The 24,379-nt window shown below is 42.5% G+C and overlaps 1 pseudogene; it reads right to left on the bottom strand.

The window, feature by feature from the left end:
- Window positions 1–3,125: 3,125 nt before the first annotated feature.
- On the bottom strand, window positions 3,126–22,970 carry LOC148147166 (uncharacterized; annotated as a pseudogene).
- Window positions 22,971–24,379: the final 1,409 nt, after the last annotated feature.

Here is a 24,379-nt window from a genome sequence, read left to right as displayed (position 1 = left end):
TCTTTTGAAACTTACTGTAATCTTCACTAAAATAAACTGCTGCCCTCTCACCACTCGTTGTGAAGTTGTTGCTTCCTCTCTGAGAGCTCGTTCAAAACGAACTGTTTAGGAATGTTGTGTGTCAGTTCACAAAACTGTCAAAGGATTTGGGCAGTGCAAACAATACTTTAAAGAGGCGCATCAATAACTCACAAAATAATTGAATGGATTTTGTTCTGCACTTGAATTTCGCTTAGAAACTGTTCTGATCATTAATCTGACAGATGCAGATGGTGAGCTTGTTAAATTTGTTAGTGTATTGTGACAAGATGAATCGCTGTCAATGGAAGCTTGGACACATTGCTGCTGCTCTGGTGGTCCCATGACCTAATGGGTAAGACATCTGAGTTTGGGTTCTGATCCATTTGGCGATTACATCTTGTTTTTCTGAAGTAAGCCAAGTTGCTTTCATTCTCATTCGCCGATATTACGGACTTACACAATGAAAATACAATTTCAACATGATTTTAGTGTTTGCAGTTGACATATTCTGTTAATTTTTTAAATGAATCAACATAGCTCAGAATACATTAATTATGATTTCCAAAATTTGACTCAATAGTTTCAATCTCAAGCCGTTTCAAACAGAGCAGCAAATGGAAGAATAAAATAATCATGAGGTTTGCAATACGTGTTTGAATTTGAAAGATAAGTGATATTGAATGATGGGGTTGTGAATAAATGTTAATATCAGAAATGGGAAACCATGAAATGGAAAGTTTCGGAGAATCTGTCCCATCTCCTCACTAGATACCACGGACAATTAACATTATCAGCAACAAGCAGAATATTAAAAACATAGTTACATTTTAAGTGGAAGGCAAGGTTAACTTGTACCTCAGGAGCAGAACAATTCAGCAGTAACAGGGTTTAAATTTGGACAGATTTGCAACAATTGCAATTTGCAGTAAGTACGAAACGAATCCCGGCCAACTGCTTGGAAAAAGCAATTATACACAAGACTATACATTCATCCCTCTGTGTAATTCTACATGTGCGGTGTTCTGCAGCAAAATATTCATCAAAAGACTGATGATTGCAAATAAAATATGTTTTGAAGTGCAAATAATTATCATGTCAAAAACATCAAATCAGTAGGTTTTGAGAGCAGTGTTAAAGAGGAGTGGGACCAGATTTGCAGGAAGAACAGTGTGATTCCAATGTGTCTCTGTCACTGAACCAAGGCAGACCAAACTGAACCCACTGTGTCTCTATTAGTGACCCAGGGCAGAGCAGACTGACCACAGTGTCCCTGTCATTGACCCTACTGTGTCTCTGTCACTGACCCGGGGAGAGCAGAGCGATCACATTGTGTCTCTGCCTCTGATTCTGGAAAGAACAGACTGACCCCACTGTATTTTTCTTACTGAACCAAGGGGACAGAATCACATCTCCGAATGGTTGAAAGACCTAATTCTGTACTGTGAAGGTTTGAGTTTAGGGTGAACCTATAAGTGTCAGATCAGTCTCTTTAAATTATTTCCTTCTGCAAGTCTCTCCTTATTAGATAAAAGTGTTGCAAAATTGAAGCATGATTCTGTGGCTGTGATCACATCCATAGTCGAATAGCTGGTGTTTGTCTGTCCAAGATGAATTCAGCAGATTTTGGGGAATTGTGGAGTTTTCTGTCCCTCACCTATTGTAACATTTCCAGTTTGTCACCAATGTCTTGTTTTTGTTCTCTGAGGTGATGAATTCACAGATTCTTTCTTTTAAAACTTGTGTGATCACATTCAGTTTACATCATTATCAGTCTTAGTCTTACTCTGTATTGAACAAACACTTGATGATAGTGAGTCAATTCCCTTTTGGGCTTAAAATTATTTTAGGCTTAAACTCCACAGGACAATTCCATTTATGTTAATTGGCCAATAGAATTTGGGAGATTTATCCTGCCGATGTTAATTCTGTTTAATCTAATGGTTTGTTCGAAAACAACACAGCAAATTTTACTAGTAAATGTTCATCCTTTTGTTATGACAATTCAGTCATTAAATTGCATGAGGTCAAGATTTTCTCCCTGTCTGTTGTTGTGTCTACCTGTCACTGTCTCTCTCTTGTTCTCTTCCTTTCTAGAAGTCTATTGACATCACTTTCTGTTTCCATCTCTGCCACTGTCTTTCTCTCTCTCTCTCTGTTTCTTTCTTTCCCAATGCCTCTCTGTCAATCAGCCTCCCTCACTCTCTCTGTTTTTCTCTCTTGCCTCTGCTCCTCTTATAGGTTTACCTCGCTCTCTCTCGCTCTCTCTGTTTTTCTTTCTATCCCTCTTTGTCAGTCTGTCTACATCTCTCTGTGTTTTTCTATCTCTGTCTCTGCACCCTCTCTGTTTGTCTGTCTACATGTCTCTCACTGTTTGATTTTCTCTCTCTCCCTGTTGTTCTGTCTTCGACTTTATATTTTCTCATTCTCCGTATCACGCTCTTTTCCTGTCTCCTTCACTCTCTCTCGAACACCCAAGAGCAATCTACTGTTCTGTGGCTGGGACTTTCACTGTAAATGTGATTATTCAGTTGCCCAATCAAAATTCATTAATATATGACTAAGAATAACAGATTCACAACATTTTACTTTCAGTTCTAGAATCCTATTATTTCCATGTGGTGCAAAATAAATACATTTCCATGAATTTGATTTTTTTTCATATAGAAATGAAAAGGTTCTCAGCGTTCTCTTCTGAGTTGTTACCTCTGATTCTTTATCACTCATCAACAATTTATCTTCACTCTGGGCAATGTGCCCCATCCAGGAGGAAGCTGAGTGAGAAATTACAACATGAAAATGTCTGACTGAAATGCATGGATTACACACCTGCCTTTCCCTTCCTTAACTCAACAAACTCATGTTTCTTGGAAGATAGCAAAGACATGGAAAGGCCTTTTAATCTCTCCATTGGATCCTGACAATTCGAGTCCTGCCCGGCCACCCTATATGATACAGGGGCCAGAGATGTTCAAAGTGGAATCACTGTCAATGAAGTGGGAGCATTAAAGAAAGAACTGTCCATTTGGGGCTGAGAGTGGGATTACTTAATTAATGCTCCTTTGCAAGTGTTCTTTCTTTCAGACTTTTGTTAAGCAGGGCCTGTGTTAGTGGCCTTTGTTAGTCCCACAGTCTCCCTTGGTGTGATGGTCTTCCATTAGCGTCAGGCTCTCTGCTAGTGACAGTCTCTCCATTAGTGTTGGGGTCTCCATTGTTAACATGGTCTCCGTTAGTGTCACGGTCTCCGTCAGTGTCATGGTCTTCCATTCGTGATAATCTGTCCATATTTGCCTCTTTGTCTCCATTACTGTGACAGTCTTCTGTTCATATCAGGGTCTCTGTTAGTGACAGACTCTCCGTTTGTCATGGGGTCTCTGTGAGTGACATGGTATTCTGTTAGTGAGAGGCTCTGCATTAGTGTCACAATCACTGTTATAATTGATGTGAGTGGGACCGGCACGCATTGCGCAGATGATATTTGGTATCACACTACAAGCCAGTCCTGACAGATTTGACAATATTGCAGATCCTATCATAACCACAGGGGAATGGTTCCAGTACTAACCTGGGTCAGAGGTTGGTCAAGCACAACCTGAAGTGTCACTGAGCTCTCATGTTGGGAATCCTCCAATTGTTTTCTTTGAAAAAAAAATTACACACTTGAGCACAAACTTATTACACAGACTACAATATGTTTATGGCACAACTGAACATAGCTATAAATACAATTTATGTAAAAGATTAATACAGCAATTAACACAGGTTTCCTATGCAATTGAATAAAACCTTCACAGACACATCTTCATCCCCTTCTGTGCGCCATAGATCCTCAATGGTTGCTACTTAAATTTCCAATGAATCTTGTTGTCATGAGGGACTTTCCACATGGTTTCCATTTTATTTCAGAATTCCAAGAATTGCTTTTCTGGAGTCAGTGTAACATCTCAGGCATTTCATTTTATCCTTTACGGATATACAAATGAGAAAATACAAACTGCAATAACGAGTCCAAATAACAGACAACTTCTCAATCCTTTGATCATACAACAACATAATTCAAGACCTTTCCCACTCTGTTTATGCTCTCTTCTATTCTCGACTATCAGGCACCCCTCCTCATCTCTCTAACCTCCTACAGGCCTTACACCCCTGCCTATCTCTGTGACATCCTCCAGCACTGACACCCCTCACTACCTCTGTAATATCCTCCAGCACTGACGCTTTTCCCTACCTTTATTATGTCCTGCAGCACTGACACCACTCCCTATCTCTGTAAGGTCCTCAAGCACTGACACCCCTCCCTACCTCTGTAATATCCTCCAGCACTGACACCCCTCCCTATCTCTTAACATCCTCGAGTACCACTACTTCTCCTTATCTCTGTAGCTTGCTCAAATACTGATACCCCTCCCTGTTTATGTAACTTTCTCCATCACCGACACTCTCCCTTTTGATGTAACCTCCTCAGCACTGACATCCCTCCCTATCTGTATAACCTCTTCTAGCACCGACACCCCTCCTAACATGACCTTGTCCTGCGCTGATACCCGTCTCTATCATGGTGACTTCTTCAGCACTGGCACCACCTACCTCTCAAACTTTCTCCAGGATTGACAACCCTCCATATCTGTGTAACCTCCTCCAGCACCGACAAACCTCTTTATCTATGTAACCTCCTCCAGCATCTCAAATCTTCTCGCGGTAATCTCCTGCAGCTCCAACTCTCTTGCCAATATCTCCTACTGCTGGCATCTCATACAGCACTTACACTCCTCCTGAACTCTGTATCTTCTTCAAGCCGCTCCATGACAAACTATATCTGTAATGTCCAGTTGATGGGTCAGAGATTCATTCATGTCCACAAAGATTGTTAATCAGTCACGGACACAATGAGTTTTTGTTGAATCAGAGGCCCTGGTTTAGAGCAGTCCCCTGTGAGGAAGGGCCCAACACACCATTAACGACAGGGCATTTCCCCGTGTCTTCCCACAAAAACTGGGCTGGATCAGCATTTCTGTAAAATTAACAAATGGGTCGCTTGAAAACAGGTCAATTTCCTTATGCAATATACTTTAAAACTGACAGTAACTGGCCATACTCCAATTAAAGATGAGAAACCACACAGCATTCATTCAGAAACTGACAGCATACGTGCATCCTGTAAACTGGGACTGGGACACCAAAGGTGCCTCACTTTGCTAACTCTGTCACAATTTTCTTTAGTTTTGATTGTTTTTGGATGACATTTATTGAGGATCCTGTCATTTTTTGATTAGATTAGATTCCCTACAGTGTGGAAACAGGCCCTTCGACCCAACCAGTCCACACCGACTCTCCGAAGAGTAACCCACCCAGACCCATTTCCCTTTGACTAATGCACCTAACATTACGGGCAATTTAGCATGGCCAACTCACCTGACCTGCACATTGCTGGACTGTGGGAGGAAACCGGAGCACCATGAGAAAATCGATGCAGACGGGGAGAATGTACAAACTCCACACAGACAGTCACCCGAGGCTAGAATTGAACCTGGAACCCTGGTGCTGTGAGGCAGCAGTGCTAACCACTGAGCCACCATGCCGCCCCATTTTCTTGCAACTTCTCCCATCTCACGCCCACCCCAGTCCTTGCACCATTTTGGTTATTGTTGTCACTTTGTCATTTAAGTTTTCTGGCCTCCACCCCATCGCAAACATTCCTTTCTGCTCTTCTGTTTACCCTCCAGCTGATGTACAGGCATATTTCTGGCAGTTTCTTCACACACACACACAGTCGATATGTTATCATTCACAGAGATACAGAGACACAGAAGGGTCATCAATCCCACAGGCTAAGACAGAGACAGTGTTCAGTCCCACTCTGATCCCATCTTCGAGTGACATATTTTCATTCTAACATGCAAACAGAGCAAGAGCGAAAGGAATCATTTACATTTCCCACAAGTTTGTCTGTAAAGAAATTCCAGCCTCCAAATCACATCGACATTAAGATCTGTGTTAATCACTCAGTAGTAACCCACAGCAACAAATTCAATGAAACATTGTGGAGATTTGTAATTTGAAAAGCTGTAAACTCCAGACATGGCTAGCATTATATAAAGACAGAGTCATTTCCTCTGATGAAAGTTCATCAACCAGAAACGCTCATTTTGTTTTACTCTCTAAAGGATGCTGCCTTACTGCTGAGAATTTGCATCACTTTGGGTTTTACATCATTTAGGTTTGCTCCATGTTCAGAAAGGACACAAGCTATTTAATTAAAACAGGCATTCACAAAAAAAACATTCAGGTCATTTATAATTGAAATAACACATAGACATCTACTTGTACATTGCAACATTAAATATACAATTCCAAACACAAATATTGAGGTGAGCATTAAATATATGAACATAATCCATCAGGCTTGCAAAGAAGTACAGAGACCGGATGCAGAGTGACTCTCACTCTCATGAAACCGTAGAAATAAACTATACACCAAATCACAATTAAAGGCAGGAACATTAAGATAGTGAATGAACAGCACTGTCAACTCCAAAAACTGTAACTAGTCGAATAGCCGATCCAATCCATAACTATTTTAAAACAAATAGAATAACAATAAGTGTTCCCCCACTTATACTTCATTCACTTGCCCTGCCTTATTTCCCAGGAGGAAGTCTCCCGGAGGACCATTTACATTTGATTGAGGAAGGTTCTTGAATACATTTAATAAATTTCTCCCTTCCATTACCACTCAATGTTTGGAAATTTAAATCCCATTCTACTGCAAGTCTATGTTTCTTAAAGCTATCTGCAAATCCCCCTACAAATTTTCTCCTCAATTTCCTGTTGACTATTGGGGGAGTGGTGGGTGTGGGTCTACTGTAAAATCCCATCAATCCTTTTTTTCTCAGTTTCACCCATATCGTTTCACTGGATAATCTCTCAGGAATATCCTCTCTAAGTACCGCTGCGATGTTTTCCCTAATTAAAAGTAGCACTCCCTCTCCTCTCTTGCCTCCCTTTCCATCTTTCCTACAAACAGACCATTCGGCTTGATTTTGGAGCACCATTTTGAACTACTTCTGATAATGGGTCACTGGACTTGAAACGTTATCTGTTTCTCTCCACAGATGTTACGAGACCAGCTGAAGTTCTCCAGCAAATTCTCTATCCAGATTCAGCACCAAGTCATATTCCAAGTAACCCTTTCATCCTGTTTCTTTAGCTATTACTGTCATATTAGGAAATTCCTAGTATCAGCCTATTTAATTGGTTTCACTGCCCTGTTTGAAATTAACTATGATGTCATCTCCCTGCTCCTCTCTTCAAGGTTATGGTTGAAGGAATATGGGAAGCTGTCTGGGGTGGTACTTTCAAATACCTGATCTTAATGGTCATGAAACTATAGGGCACAGTTCTCCAACACAGTGTTGAAGTTCTGATCTATCTTCCCATTATGTTGGTCTTTGATCAAGGATAATTTCTACTCCATTGCAGATTCATGAAATGCTCCTTGAGACAAATCTTAGACAAATCTTCGCCACAACAGGTTTATATTCACCAATATGGAATAAATCACAAACACAATTACATGATTCATAGTGATTAAAGTATTACAACAATAAACTAATAGAGTTGTATAAAATCAGGATGGCATGGATTGAGTAAATAGACAAGATCTTTTCCGTGAGGTGAGGGAGTCTAGAACTAAATGGCAAAGATTTAAGGTGAGAGGGGAAAGATTTGAAAGGGACTTAAGGGGCAACGTTTTCACAAGAAAGGATGGAGCGCATATGGAATGTTTTTGAGGGATATGGACCAAGTTCTGGCAAATGAGATGAGATTAAGTTAGAATATTTGATTGGCATGGACGAGTTGGACCGAAGGGTCTGTTTCCGTGCTGTCCATCTCAATGACTGCATGACCCTGTAAGTACTGCATTGGACTATCAAGATTTGTGTGTGTGTATTCGTGTGCAAATGTGCAAAGGCTTACATAAAACATCTTGTGTTACTTTGACAGCCCGATAATTTTTATACTTACGTTTTGCTCTTAATCTGTTGGTAAGACTTTTTTGTCGATTTTACCGTTAATAATTTTCCTCTGCTCCCTTGGAATTTCAGAGATTTTTAAAATATGCAACATCACCCATTTAGATTTCCTATAATCCTTGTATAATCTTAGGATTTTTTGTCATGGTCAGCATCTTTCTTTTACTGCTCTATCTCACCCTGTATGCTTGGGGCCAGCTTGGGGACTCTAGATCTGGAAGGATAATGGTTTATTTTATTCGGCCATGTCTCTAGAATCTCACTTTTGAAGTCCCACCACTGATTTGTCACTTTGTTTCTGAATATCCAAATTCAGTCCAATATTGCCAGATAATCTCTCAGATTCAGAACATTTGTCGAAAACAAACATGAAAGTTTTACCTTTGTTATCTTTGTCTTGTGAAATATTTACCCTAAATGTAAATGTATTAATGTCACTTGCTCAAAAACGGTCCAACTCTTGCAATGTATTCACGAGCCCAGCTTCATTTCAGAAGCTTAAATCAAGAATTGCTGACCCTCTCATTGTGCTATTGCCTGCTAAAGACGTTGATTAAATATAATTAAGAATTTTGTGCTCTCGGTCCCTTCCATTCTGTTCATATCCCAGTCAATATTTGAGAGATGAAATCACCAACTATTACTGCTTTATTGTTTTAACCTTCAGAAATGTCTTGCAAACTGCTCTTCTCTTTTCCTCAGAGGATTTGGTCATTAACAGTAAACTACTAGCAGTGTGACGGTCACCTTTTTTAAACTTCTCAGTTGAACATGTGTCAGCTGTTTTATTGATTCATTGAGTATATCAGTGAGGACCCCTCTTCACGAGAGTTGAGGTGGAGACCTTCCATTGAGAACAAAGAAGCTCATGTTGGATACATGGGGGTGGAAGGTGACATCATCAGATCAGACGAAGTTGGAATAGCAGGGAGAATGGAGTGGCCCCCATACAGGAAGCAGGATGTGAGCAAATGTATTCGAGGTAATTGTGGTAGTCATTGGGACTGATGGATAATTGGTGTGCAATCGATCTCCAGAACTGGAAACAGAGAGGTAATGAAGGGAAGTCTCAGAAAAGGATCAGGTGGCTATGAGGGAAAGATGGAGGTTGGAAGAAAATTAATGTAGTTTTTTTTCTAATTCTGGCAAGAGCAGGAATATATTGGAGAAAGAGCTGTGAGTTAATCTCCCAAACAGGATTGGACGAAGGAATATTCCACATATCCCCCCAAAAAAGGCAGATATAACTATGACTTGTACAGATAGCCAGAAGTACATCTTTGACTTGGAGAAAGTGAGATAAGTTAAAGAAAAAAGTTACAATTCAGCTCAGCCTCGAGTAAGTGGATATTGCTGGAAGGTGACTGTTCAAGTCTCTGAGGAAGAAACAGAGAAACTCCAGACCACTCATCCTGATGACAGATGGATATGCAGAGGGATGGTACATCCACTGTGAAGAGGAGACAGGTGGTGACAAAGGAAAAAAAAAGTAATTTTGCAACTAACTTAAAGCCCCAGAAAAATTGTGAATATCGGTGTTGCTTCCAATTGCTTTCCACATTGCTCCCATGTACTCATTCCCCCTCCGCCTGAAGCCTTTCCTTCCTGCCATGACTGTTTCTGTATCACTTTATTGATAAGATAAAACTAAGCTCCAGTGCAGTCCCCGTTATCAATCGCACTTGTTACATCCTCAAAGAAATTTTATCCAATTGAAAACAATGTGGACTCTCCCAAATTAACTTGAACTGATCAATGTGTCCTGCTGTATCTGGTTGAATAATATCTTTCAACAGTTTCCCTGTGACATGTTGAGCTAACGAGCCTATGCTTCCGCTTTCTGTCTCTCTTTTTAATGTGAAACTTCCACCTGCTATCTTCGAATACACTGGGCTGAACCGTGAATCACCAGGAAGAGCAACAGTTTCAAGAATCGAATACGAAAGCTCTGTCTCTCGCTGGATACTGGTTTCCCATTCCCCATCCAAGTGGGCAATTTCTTTAGGAGCTGAAAGGTTCTGACAGGTGGATGGCAGATACTTTGCAGACACTTTGAATCAATATCAAGATGGCGGCACAGAATGGCAACTCTGTACACTTTTCACTTTCCTGATGTAATCCTATACTTGAGTACACGTGACAATAAAATATAATTCTAATTCCAAAATTAAGCCTCGAGGGAGTCAATTTGATTAACAGAATAGGTCCATAATTTCCATTTATTTAACAAATAAATACATTCTCGTTGCAACGATAGTAACCAATTTGCAGCACTGTTGGCACAGGTACTTTGTTTTATTCCTCTTCAACACAAACACTGACCAGTCTTGGATCATGAGATGTATATGCATGTCGGATACACAAGGAATGACCAACTAACAGATTATTATTCAGAACTATGAGAAGTTATTCCTGCTTTTAGTAGCAGAGATTTTATGATCTGCCACATGGACTAACCAGTCGTGCTATCTGAAAATGCTTCACTGTTCCGAAAATCCTCAAAGAAAATTCAGCCAGCATTGCTCCCTGCTTATCATTGTGAAATTGTGATTCAACTGAGCATTGAGAGATTTTCTTAATTCCTTAGTTGCAATGATCACACCCCTTCCCATCCAAACACACACTGCATCCATTGGAGATATCCAACAAAGGTGTGCACACCCAATAATTTTATTTATATTCTTTTCTGAAATGTCTGGCATTCTTAATCTTGGTTGTGAAAATATTTTATTCAGATGTGATTCATCAATTAATTAAAGGGACTTGAACTTTGGTGGATGGGCCAGAATTTATTGCCTCTGAGAAATGATGTGGTAGCTACATTCTTGTGTTTCTGTTGTCCTGATAATGTGAGAAGAATTAGTTGATTGTATGAAGGGGAGGGGAGTTGCAGAGGGATTTTCCAGGATTTTGACAGAAGAACACCAAAAGAATCACCCTTGTTCCAGAGAGTTGTTCTCTCATATCGAGAGACAACGGTGGTAAGTTTAACCTAAGGATCACCTCACCTCTCCACATCTCACACCAAACATCCAGCCAATTGTGTTACTGACTCCCTGCAGCAGTGGTGGCTGGGTGGCTGATTTGTCTTGTCAAATGACACCAGTAGCGTAGATTCAGTTCCCATTCTGCCTGGGGTTACTAAGAAAGTCCCACCTTCTCAACCTTGCCCCTCCTCTGAGGTATGTTGACCCTCAGGTTAAACTCACGATCAGCCGTCTCGTGAATGAGAGAGTAGCTCTGTAGCCCACTGGGACCATGGCACAATGTTATAATGCAATTCAGGGATGGTGAGTGGCTTGCAAGGGAACTTGGAAGTGGCGGTGTTCCTCAGCATTTAATGCTTTTGTCTTTAGGATGGTGGTGGTCTTGGATTTGGGAGATGCTGTGTAAGCATCGGTGAATTTCTGCAGTGTGTACTGTCAGTGATACATAATACTGCTACTGTACAGCAGTGGTGGATGGCCTACATGTTTGCAGGTATGGTTCCAATCAAACAGCCTACTTTGTCTCCAAATAGAAAGTTGACTTTCCTCCTTGAAACTGTTTTAAAGAAGAGTTATACTGGACACAAAAGGGATTTCTCTCCCCAGGTGCTGGCAGGCTTGCTGAATTTCTCCAGCAATTTCTGCTTTCAAATGTCCACTTATATTCCGCCTGTTTCAGGGTGCTGTCCATTTTCTTGAGGTTGTGTTCCATCGCTGGTCTGATGTGTGCCATGCAAATAGGGGAGACACTTTCAGAATCTGTGATGTATTCTTGACTTCTGGCTTGCTCTTGTATCCACAAAACTTAAATTGTGAATCCAGTTCAATTTCAGCTCAGGTTGTTGATCGTAGGGGATTCAGCAATGGCGAAGCCTTTGACTGTCAAGAGGCATCATGTAGGCAATCTCTTATTGGAGGCACTAATTGCTTTGCATTTGTGTGGAGCAAATGTTAATTCCCATTTGTCATCCCAGGCCTGGACGTTGCTGGGATCTTGCTGCAGATAGACACTGTGTGCTTTAATTGTACATTGTACAATTATTAGTGAACACTCTGAATTATGACTCAATGATGGTGGAATGTCAGTTATACAGTCACTGAGGATAGTTATGCCGAGGGCACAATATTGTAGAACTCCTGCCGTGAAGTCCTGGAGCTTAGGTGGCTCACATCTACTAACCACACCAATTTCTGTGGGTCTGGAGTGACATGTAGTTCAGACTAGGTAAGGACAGAGATTTTCTCTCTCGAAAGGCCATTAGAAAAGAACATAGAACAGTACAGCACAGAACAGGCCCTTCAGCCCACGATGTTGTGCCGACCATTGATCCTCATGTATGCACCCTCAAATTTCTGTGACCATATGCATTCCAGCCGTCTCTTAAATGTCCCCAATGACCTTGCTTCCACAACTGCTACTGGCAACACATTCCATGCTCTCACAACTCTCTGTGTAAAGAACCCGCCTCTGACATCCCCTCCATACTTTCCTCCAACCAGCTTAAAACTATGACCGCGTGTTAGGCATTTCAGCCCTGGGAAAAAGTCTCTGGCTATCGATTCTGTCTATGCCTCTCATTATCTTGTATACCTCAATTAGGTCCCCTCTCCTCCTACTTTTCTCCAATGAAAAAAGTCTGAGCTCAGTCAACCTCTCTTCATAAGATAAGCCCTTCGGTCTAGGCAGCATCCTGGTAAACCTCCTCTGAACCCTCTCCAAAGCATCCACATCTTTCGTATAATAGGACGACCAGAACTGGATGCAGTATTCCAAGTGCAGTCTCACCAAAATTTTATAGAGCTGCAACAAGATCTCACGACTCTTCAACTCAATCCCCTGTTAGCGAAAGCCAAAACACTATATGTTTTCTTAACGACCCAGTCCACTTGGGTGGCCATTTTAAGGGATCTATGGACCTGCACACCAAGATCCCTCTGTTCCTCCACACTGCCAAGAATCCTATCCTTAATTCTGTACTCAGCTTTCAAATTCGACCTTTCAAAATGCATCTCCTCGCATTTATCCAGGTTGAACTCCATCTGCCACCTCTCAGCCCATCTCTGCATCATGTCAATATCCCACTGCAGCCTATAACAGCCCTCTATACTGTCAACGACACCTCAAACCTTTGTGTTGTCTGCAAACTTGCTAACCCATCCTTCAATCCCCTCATCCAAGTCATTAATAAAAATTACAAACAGTAGAGGCCCAAGTACAGAGCCCTGTGGAACACCACTCACCACTGACTACCAGGCAGAATATTTTCCTTCTACTGCCACTCGCTGTCTTCTGTTGGCCAGCCAATTCTGTATCCAGACAGCTAAGGTCCCCTGTATCCCATTCCTCCTGACCTTCTGAATGAGCCTACCATGGGGAACTTTATCAAATGCCTTGCTGAAGTCCATGTACACCACATCCACAGCTCGACCCTCATCAACCTTTCTAGTCACATCCTTAAATAACTCGATAAGGTTTGTGAGGCATGACCTGCCCCTCACAAAGCCGTGTTGACTGCAGTTAATCAAGCCATGCTCTTCCAGATGTTCATAAATCCTATCCCTCAGAATCGTTTCTAACACCTTGCAGACGACAGATGTGAGACTTACTGGTCTGTAATTGCCGGGGATTTCCCTATTTCCTTTCTTGAAGAGAGGAATTACATTTGCCTCTCTCCAGTCCTCAGGTATGACTCCAGTGGAGAGCGAGGATGCAAAGAGCTTCGAAAGTGGCGAAGCAATCGCATTTCTCGCTTCCCAAAGCAGCCGAGGACAAATCTGGTCTGGCCCTGGCGACTTGTCAATCTTAATATTTGACAAAATTTTCAGCACATCAGCTTCCTCTATCTCTATCCATTCCAGCATGCACACCTGCTCTTCAAAGCTTTAATTCACTACAAAGTTCGTTTCTTTTGTAAAGACAGAAGCAAAAAACTCACTTAGGGCTTCCCTTACCGACTCAGACTCCACACACAAGTTCCCTATGCTATCCCTGATCAGCCCTACTCTTTCTTTGACCATTCTTTTATTCCTCACATAAGTGTAAAATGCCTTTGTGTTCTCCCAGATGGGCCTTTGCTGCAATTGACACTAGTTTTATGGTCAACATTACAGTAATAATTCCATATATTTCTTTAATTGAATTTCTGGCAACTTTCATGATGGGATTTGATCCAGGTCCATGGTAATAGTTCTGAAGTATCTGAATGTGACCAAATTCAATGACTGGCTTCCAGGTTGATTCAGAACCCACAAGGAGAAAGTGAGGACTGCAGATGTTGGAGATCAGAGCTGAAAATGTGTTGCTGGAAAAGCGCAGCAGGTCAGGCAGTATCCAAGGAGCAGGAGAATCGACGTTTCGGGCATGAGCCCTTCTTCAGGGCTGATGATTCCTGAAGAAGGGCTCATGCCCAAAATGTCGATTCTCCTGCTCCTTGGATGCTGCCTGACCTGCTGCGCTTTTCCAGCAACACATTTTTAGCTCTGATTCAGAACCCACAACTTGATATTTCTGTTTCAATTTCAAGCTACATATTTACGTTTTGTTATTGATTACTGAGTGTCATGTTAATTTGCCCTGGTTAGAAATCAAGAATGCAGACCGATTAAGTGGTGGCTGTGAACTGCATTAACTTCAATCCATTGTGAATAATTGTGAGACCATTCATTTCGTCCCCGTTCAAAATGGGTTAGTGTGTTTGCGCAGTTGGATGTTTGAAGTAAATACGGATGTGCAGAGTGAGTTGTTTTCCTATGCAAAGGCAGGTCTTGAGTAGAAAGTCAAAGGATAATTTACAGATGCGTGAGGTATTTATGGTGTGTGTATATGTGCATGTGGATGTGCACACGTGTGCCCACATCTGTGTGTGTGTGTGTGTGGGTATGTGTGTGTCTATGTGTTGTGGGTGGGGGAATGAGAGCGTGCAGGGCTTGGTTTTGAATGACAAGTAGGTTTACAAATGACACAAATATTGACCGGATGGATGGCAGTGAGGAAAATAGTTTTAAGTTTCAGATAGATATTGACAGGTTTATCAGAGGGGCAGATCAGATAAAATGTAACCCTGATAAATGTGAGGTGATGCACTTTGAAAGAAGTTACAAGACAAGGTAATGGTCAACGAATGGTAATTCACTAGGATGCTTCGAGGAAGAGAATGAGCTTGAGGTGATTTTGAACAGATCCCTGAAGCAACAGGACAGGTTCTTAGGACGTTTAAGAAGATGTTCAGGACACATGCCTTTACCAGTCGAGTTATGTATAATAGGTTCATTAAAATCTTGCAGAATTCTCAGATAATCTTCTTCACCTTACCACAAATCTTGGTGTCATGTGCAAACTTCCTAAACGTACTTCCTAAATTCTCATACAAATCATTTATATAGGTAAAGAATAACAATTAACTCAGCACTGATCCCTGTGGCACACTCCTCATTACAGGCTTCCAGTCTGAAAGACAACACGCTACCAACGCCCCCTATCTTCTTCTGTCACTCCAATGTTGTATCCTATTGGCAAGCTGTCCCTGGATTCCACGAGATTCAACCTTACTCAACCACCTACCATGTGATATATTGTCAAAGGCTTAGCTAAGGCGTCTACCACATTACCCTTATCTATGTTCTTGTTCACTACTGCAAAAACTCAAGCAGTCGGAACATTGTTTAGCCCACAGTTGGAGTATTGTGCGCAGTTCTCGTCACTGCACCATAGGATGTGATTGCATTGGAAGGGGTGCAAACGTCATTCAGTAGAATGTTGCTTGCGCTGCAGTGATTTAGCTGTGAAGAGGGAGGTTGGATCAGCTTGAGTTACTTTGTTTCGAGAAGACATCGGGATTTATCAGATTATGAGGGGCATTGACAGGGTGAACAGAATGCAGTTATTTCCCTCAGCCAAAGGAACAAGAGCAAGCGGGCATAACTTGTAATATGAAAGGCAGGACGTTTAGAGGGGACATAACACCCAGAGGATGGTAGGGGTCAGCACTATTTTGCCTGTGAGTGTAACTGTTATTGACCAGGCCAGACCCCCTCAAAATATTTTTAAAAGGTAGCCGAGAGGCTAACTTTTGTTTTAATTTTAAAAGCAGATGTGAAGTGGGTCTTCCAGGTGTGAAGTGGGTCTTCCAGGTGTGATGGAACAGGTCAAATTATTTGGCTTTAAGCAAAACAGAATGTATTTAAGCACTGCAGCTGAAACACGAACAAATGAAAGCAGAATTTCGAATAACGTAACTATTGGAAAGTTTAAGTGACCTGATACAGTAATTATTACTAATTACATGTTCCAATACAGGAACATCCCACAAACACAGTCCTGTAAAAAAAACAGATATTTGGATCATCGATAGTCACAGGTGAAGTGCCGGAAGACTGGAGGTTGATAAACGTGGTGCCACTGTTTAAGAAGGGTGGGAAAGACAAGCCAGGGAACTATAGAGCAGTGAGCCTGACCTCAGTGGTGGGCAAGTTGTTGGAGGGAATCCTGAGGGATAGGATGTACATTTATTTGGAAAGGCAAGGACTGATTCGGTATAGTCAACATGGCTTTGTACGTGGAAAATCATGTCTCATAAACTTGATTGAGTTTTTTGAAGAAGTAACAAAGAAGATTGATGAGCGCAGAGCAGTAGATGTGATCGATATGGACTTCAGTAAGGCGTTCAACAAGATTCCCCATGGGAGACTGATTTGCAAGGTTAGATCTCATGGAATACAGGGAGAACGAGCCATTTGGATACAGAACTGGCTCAAAGGTAGAAGACAGAGGGTGGTGGTGGAGGGTTGTTTTTCAGACTGGAGGCCTGTGACCAGTGGAGTGCCACAAGGAACGGTTCTGGGCCCTCTACGTTTTGTCATTTACATAAATGATTTGGATACGAGTATAAGAAGTACAGTTAGTAGATTTGCAGATGCCCACAAAATTGGAGGTGTAGTGAACAGCAAAGAGGGTTACCTCCGATTACAACAGGATCTGGACCAGATGGGCCAATGGGCTAACACGTCGCAAATGGAGTTTAATGCAGAAAAATGCGAGGTGCTGCATTTTGGGAAAGCAAATCTTAGCAGGACTTATACTCTTAATGGTAAGGTCCTAGGGAGTGTTGCTGAACAAAGAGACCTTGGAGTGCAGGTTCATAGCTCCTTGAAAGTGGAGTCGCAGGTCGATAGGATAGTGAAGAAGCATTTGGTATGCTTTCCTTTATTGGTCAGAGTATTGAGTACAGGAGTTGGGAGGTCATGTTGCGGCTTTAGAGAACATTGGTGAGGCTACTGTTGGAATATTGCGCGCAATTCTGGTCTCCTTCCTATTGGAAAGATGTTGTGAAACTTGAAAGGGTTCAGAAAACAATTACAAGGATATTGCCAGGGTTGGAGGATCTGAGCTACAGGGAGAGGCTGAACAGGCTGGGGTTGTTTTCTCTGGAGCGTCAGAGGCTGCAGTGTGACCTTATAGAGGTTTACAAAATTATGAGGGGCATCAATAGGATAAATAGGCAAAGTCTTGTCCCTGGGGTCGGGAAGTCCAGAACTAGAGGGCATAGGTCTAGGGTGAGAGGGGAAAGATATAAAAGAGACCTAAGGGGCAACGTTTTCACGCAGAGGGTGGTACGTGTATGGAATGAGCTGCCAGAGGATGTGGTGGAGGCTGGTACAATTTCAACATTTAAGAGGCATTTGAATGGGTATATGAATAGGAAGGGTTTAGAGGGATATGGGGTGGGCACTGGCAGGTGGGATTAGATTGGGTTCTGATATTTGGTCAGCATGGACCGGTTGGACCGAAGAGTCTGCTTCTATGCTGTCCATCTCTATGTCTCTATGACTCTTTGACTGCAGGTGCAAAGCAAAGTGCTGTTCGCAATAAGCAACAGTTCATCGAAAGTTGAACAAGAAAGGCTTAACTGAAAGGGCAATTAGATAGGCCTGTAAAAAGAAATTCAATCCAAATAATCACTTCTCAGACAGTGAACAAATACCAAAACAAAAAGATCTGAAGGAAAGTAGCATAATTCACTGCATGCCAATGTGGGATCAGCAATGATAGGCTCCTGTAAACTCCTGCTCACGGAATTCTCTGATGCACACTTGTGGATAGAATTTAAAAATATAAGAAGTTTCCTTCTCGTATACGAGAAGATTAAATAATATACTGTGAAAGAAATCTGTGTCTTTTGATTTTTAGTGTATTTTCAGCAATACTTGTGTTTCCATTCATTTCCCCCCAGCCTGATGCTGATATCACTTCCTTTGTCATTCATTTCTTTCCACAAATCAGCTGCTGTGTTGATGTGGAGAATACAAACTCCAACCAGAGAGCTCAGTTACAGATGAGATCGGGAATGGCGCCGGATATGGCAGATGAACCAATATCCTCAGTGCTTTCATGGAAATGTTTTGTGACTCTCAGTGACTCCATCGAGCTCAATGAGAACTGCCCCTAGATGAACTATGTTTGCTTGTGGCTTCATCATGGAGCCTTAGATCAATTCAAAAGCAAGTCCTCATCATCACCAACAGTCATTGTTTCCATCTGTAAAATGGCTCGACATCCATCCCTGCCTCAGTTCATAATTAGCAAATCAGTCATTCATCCTATTGTGAGCTCGTGACCCTCATATCCAGTGCCATATCAGTCTAAGAGCAAATTATGAACTCCACACATTTGCTTTATCCAGATTTCTTCCTTTACCTTGTTTGGCTTCCCAACAAATTCCATTTCCTCATCATCCAGTTAACGTAATAATCGACACATGCATATTGTCCTCCAAATTCTCGATTTTGAATTCGCATCTGTCTGCTTGGATTAGAATATAGAATATAAAACAATACAGCGCAGAACAGGCCCTTCAACCCTCGATGTTGCGCCGACCTGTGAACTATTCTCAGCTCGTCCGCCTACACTATCCCATCATCATCCATGTACTAATCTAAGGATTGTTTAAATCTCCCTAACGTGGTTGAGCTGACTACATTGGCATGTAGGGCATTTCACACCCTTACCACTCTCTGCATAAAGAACCTTCCTCTGACATCTGTCTTAAATCTATCACCCCTCAATTTGTAGTTATACCCCCTCGAACACACAGATGTCATCATCCTAGGAATAAGACTTTCACTGTCTACCCTATCTAATCCTCTGATCATCTTGTATGACTCTATCAAATCCCCTCTGAGCCTTCTTCTTTCCAATGAGAACAGACCCAAGTGTCTCAGCCTTTCCTCATAAGACCTTCCCTCCAGAACAGGCAACATCCTGGTAGATCTCCTCTGCACGTATTCCAATGCTTCCACATCCTTTGTGTAATGGGGCGACCAGAACTGTACACAATATTCCAAGTGTGGCCATGCTAGCATTTTGTATAGTTGCAGCATGATATTGCAGTTCCTGAACTCAATCCCCCTACCAATGAAACCTAACACACCGTATGCCTTCTTACTAGCACTATCCACCTCGGTGACAACTTTCAGAGATCTATGCACATGGACTCCAAGATTCCTTTGCACATCCACACTACCAAGAATCTTTCCATTGGCCCAGTACTCTGTCTTCCTGTTATTCTTCCCAAAGTGCATCACCTCAAATTTAGCTGCATTGAACTCCATTTGCCACCTCTCAGCCCAAATCTGCAGTTTATCCAAGCCCCCCTGCAACCTGTAACATTCTTCCAAACTGTCCACTACTCCACCGATTTTAGTGTCGTCTGCAAATTTACTAATCCATCCACCTATGCCTGCGTCTAAGTCATTTATAAAAATGACAAACAGCAGTGGTCCCAAAACAGATCCTTGTGGCGCACCACTAATAACTGGACTCCAGACTGAATATTTTCCATCAACCAACACTCGTTGCCTTCTTTCAGAAAGCCAGTTTCTAATCCAAACTGCTCAATCATCCTCAATTCCATGCCTCTGCGTTTTTTCCACTAGCCTACAATGTAGAACCTTATCAAAGGCTTTATTGAAGTCAATGTATACCACGTCAACTGCCCTACCCTCATCTACATGTTTGGTCACTTTCTCAAAAATCTCAATGAGGTTCGTGAGACACGACCTGCCCTTGACGAAACCATGTTGACTATCTGAAATCAAATTGTTGCTTGTTCGATGATTATAAATCTTATCGCTTATAATCCTTTCCAAACCTTTCCTCCAACAGAAGTAAGGCTCGCTGATTTATAATTTCCTGCTTTATAATCGCTACTGCCCTTCTTGAACAAGGGCAATCCTCCAGTGCTCTGGTACCAAGCCTGTAGACAATAATGACTCAAATATCAAAGCTAAAGGCTCTGTTATCTCCTCCCTAGCTTCCCAGAGAATCCTCGGATAAATCCCATCTGGCCCAGGGGACTTGCCTACTTTCACGCCTTCTTGAATTGATAACACCTGTGCATAACTAACCTCGATCCTTTCTAGTCTAATATCTTGTATCTCATTCTTCTCCTCTACAATATTCTCCTTTTCCTGAGTGAACACTGATGAGAAATGTTCATTTAACATCGCTCCGATTTCTACAGGGTCCACACTCAACTTCCCACGTCTGTCTTTAACTGGCCCTATTCCTACCCTAATCATCCTTTTTATTCCTCACAAACCTACATAAAGCTTTAGAGTCCTCCTTTGTTCTATTTGCTAGATTGCTCATGTCCTCTCTTGGCTCTTCTTAACTCTCTCTTTAAATCCTGCCTAGCTAATCTGTAACTCTCCATCGCCTCATCTGTACCATCTTGTCTCATCAACACAAAAGCCTCCTTCTTCTTCTCAACAAGAGATGCAATTTCTGCAGTAAACCATGGTTCCCTGACCTTATCACTTCCTCCCTGCCTGACAGGGACATGCCTATCAAGGACAAGCAATAATCTGTTCCTTAAACCAGTTCCACATTTCCATTGTCTGCATCCCCTGCACTTTTCTACCCCATTCTATGCATCCTAATTCTTACCTAATCGCATTAAAATTGCCCTTGCCCCATCGATAACTCTTGACCTGTGGCATGTACCTATCCCTTTCCATCACTAAACTAAACCTAACTGATTAATGGTCACTCTCTCCAAAGTGCTCACCTACGACTAAATCAAACACTTGGTCTGGTTCATGACCAAGCACCAGATCCAATGTGGCCTCCCCTCTTGTTGGCCCTTCGACATACTATGTCAGGAAACCCTCCTGTACACATTGGACAAAAACTGATCCATCTGACTTACTAGAGTTATAGCATTTCCAGTCAATGTTGGGGAAGTTAAAGTCCCCCATAATGACCACCTATTCCTTTCAGTCCTACTCAGAATAATTTTGTCAATCCTCTCTTCCACCTCCCTGGAACTCTGCGGAGGCCTATAAAAAATTCCAAGCAGTGTGACCTCTCCGCTCCTGTTTCTAACCTCAGCCCACACTACCTCAGTAGATGAGACCTCATCAAAAATTCTCTCAGCCACCGTTATACTATCTTTGACTAACAAGGCCACGCCTCCTCCTCTTTTATCGCCTTGCCTGTTTTTAATGGAAGTGGGCGGCACGGTGGCACAGTGGTTAGCACTGCTGCCTCACAGCGCCAGAGACCCGGATTCAATTCCTGCCTCGGGTGACTGACTGTGTGGAGTTTGCACATTCTCCCCGTGTCTGCGTGGGTTCCTCCAGGTGTTCCGGTTTCCTCCAAAAATGTGCAGGTCAGGTGAATTGGCCACGCTAAATTGCCCGTAGTGTTAGGTGCAGGGGTAAATGTAGGGGAATGGGTCTGGGTGGGTTGCGCTTCGGCGGGTCGGTGTGGACTTGTTGGGCCGAAGGGCCTCTTTCCACACTGTAAGTAATCTAATCTGAACCCTGGAACCTGCAACATCCATTTCTCACCCGCCTCTATCCATGTCTCCGAACTGGCCACAACATCGAAGTCCCAGGTACCTATCCATGCTGCAATCTCACCTACCTGTGACCCTGAAATCCTGTCCCTGTCCTTCCTACTCTCATCCTCCTGTGCACTGCAACTACACCTTCGGTTCCCATTCCCCCTGCTGAGCGAGTTTAAACGCACCCAAATAGCACCAGCAAATTCCCCACCCAGGATATTAGTATCCCTCTGGTTCAAGTGAAGACCGTCCTGTTTGTACAAGTCCTATCTTCCCCAGAAAGAGCCCGAATTATCCAAAATCCTGAAACCCTCCTTTCTGCACCAAGCTTACAGCCACGTGTTCAGCTGATATCTCTCCCTATTCCTTGCCTTGCTATCACGTGGCACGGGTAACAAACCAGAGATAACAACTCTGTTTGTTCTCGCTCTCAGCTTCCACCCGAGCTCCCTGAAATCCTGCCTTACATCCCTATCCCTCTTTCTATCTATGTTGTTGGTATTTACATAGACAATGACTTGAGGCTGGTCACCCTCTCCCTTCAGGACCCCAAAGATACAATCCGAGACATCACGGGCCCTGGTACCTGGGAGGCAACACACCAACCGTGAATCTCGTTCGTTCCCAACAAACCTTCTATCTGAGCCTCAAACTATTGAGGCCCCAATGACTAACACTCTCCTTTCCCTCCTTCCCTTCTGTGCAACAGGGACATGCTCTGTTCCAGAGAACTGGGCCCCACTGCTTGCCCCTGGTAAGTCGTCCCCCTCAACAGCATCCAAAACGGTATACATGTTTCTCAGGGGAATGGCCACACAGGATCCCTCCACTGACTCGTTTTCCCCCTTTCGAAGAGTCACCCAGCTTTCTTCTTGCCGAGGAGTAACCACTTCCCTGTAACTCCTATCCATCATTGCCTCCTGAATGATCCGAAGTTCATCCATCTCCCGCTCCAGTTCCCTAACATGGTCTTGGAGGAGCGAGGGTTGGGTGCACTTCCTGCAGATGTACTTGGATGGGACACTAATGGCGTCCCTGACCTCAAACATCATGCAGGAGGAACATTGCTCTCCCTGCACTGCCATCCCTGCTAGTCCACTAGTCACAAAGTAAAAAAGAGATGCTTAGCTAATATGTTCCTGGTCTTTATGGTTAGAGGAGGTGGTTGGGTGGGAGGCCCTACAAAGCTAGGGTCTCGGGTTGAGAAAACACTGACTTATATAGCAGGACGGAAATAAAAATAAGAAATCCCTCCTTTCCCAGAAACCTCTGCTCTCTGACTTCAAATTTAAAAGCACCAATCAGTGACTCACCGCTCCCGGCAGGCCCCTGGTGTCAGCTCCTGCCCTTCAAGTAGCTGCTGCCGCTGAAAACCGAAAAAAAAACAGATTGGTGCGACTCTTGTGGTGTAAACTCAATCTGAAAATATTAGATGTTCTGCTGTGATATAAATGTTACCAGCTGGTGAAATGTTATACGAAATTATCGATTTCATTGAATTAAGTCAAATGAAATGGTAGGTAAGAATTCCAGAATCAAAAGTAAGTTTGAAAATTGTGAACAATCCTGTGTTACTGAACGGTCTCAATTTCTTGACTCCATCTCTAAATCCTTCCGATTAAAGAGCTCCTTCTCCTGTTTTAAATGCTCCTTAAAATCTCCCGACTGCAGAAGTTATTGTCATCTTACCTGATATCACCTGCGATGGATCAACAATAACCTGATTTAATTTGGCCTGATAAAGGTCTTTTTAAGTATGTTTATGCAGTGATAGAGTTGTACAGAATGGAAATATCTCCTTCAGTGTGACCCATCAATGCCAATCAGATATCTTATATTAATCTAGTCCCATATCCCATAATTTGCACTTAGCCCACTAAACTTGGCCTGTTTTATACCTTTCTGGATGCTTTTTAAATATAGTAATTGCACCAACCCCACTATGTGCTCTGGCATTTCATTACAAACTTGCACCACCATCTGTGTGAAAGTTTGTCCCTTTGTTCCCTTTTAAATATTTTCCCCCTCACCTTAAACTTATGTCCTCTAGTTTTAGACTCCCCTACCCTGGTTGAAGACCTTCACTATTCACCCAATCCATGTCCCTCATGATCTTATAAACTTCCATACAGTCACAACTCAGCTTCTGACACTTCTGGGAAAATCAGCCCAGCCGAGTCAGACTTTCCCTGTAGCTCAAACCATCCAAACTTAACAAATTCCTCATCAATATTTTCTGAACACTTTCAAGTCACACAACATCTTTTCTATAGCAGGGAGATCAGAGTTGAACATGTTTGTCATCAACTGTGCTATCAAGCAGCATCTGCTTCGCAATAAGCAATAACATTCTGTTTGGGTTCCACCAGAGTAATTGAGCTCCTGAACCCATTACAGCCTTGCTTCAAATACGGACAACAAGAATAGCAATTCCGGAGGTGACACCAAGGCTATTTCCGGCCAAGTGTAGCATCAAGGAGCCCGAGCAAAACTG

The sequence above is a fragment of the Chiloscyllium plagiosum genome, unplaced genomic scaffold (genome assembly GCF_037043375.1).
Source record: "Chiloscyllium plagiosum isolate Xiang-an unplaced genomic scaffold, Cpla_swu_hap1 HiC_scaffold_18, whole genome shotgun sequence".
Lineage (NCBI taxonomy): Eukaryota > Metazoa > Chordata > Chondrichthyes > Orectolobiformes > Hemiscylliidae > Chiloscyllium > Chiloscyllium plagiosum.
This window is presented reverse-complemented; position numbering and strand designations above follow the sequence as displayed.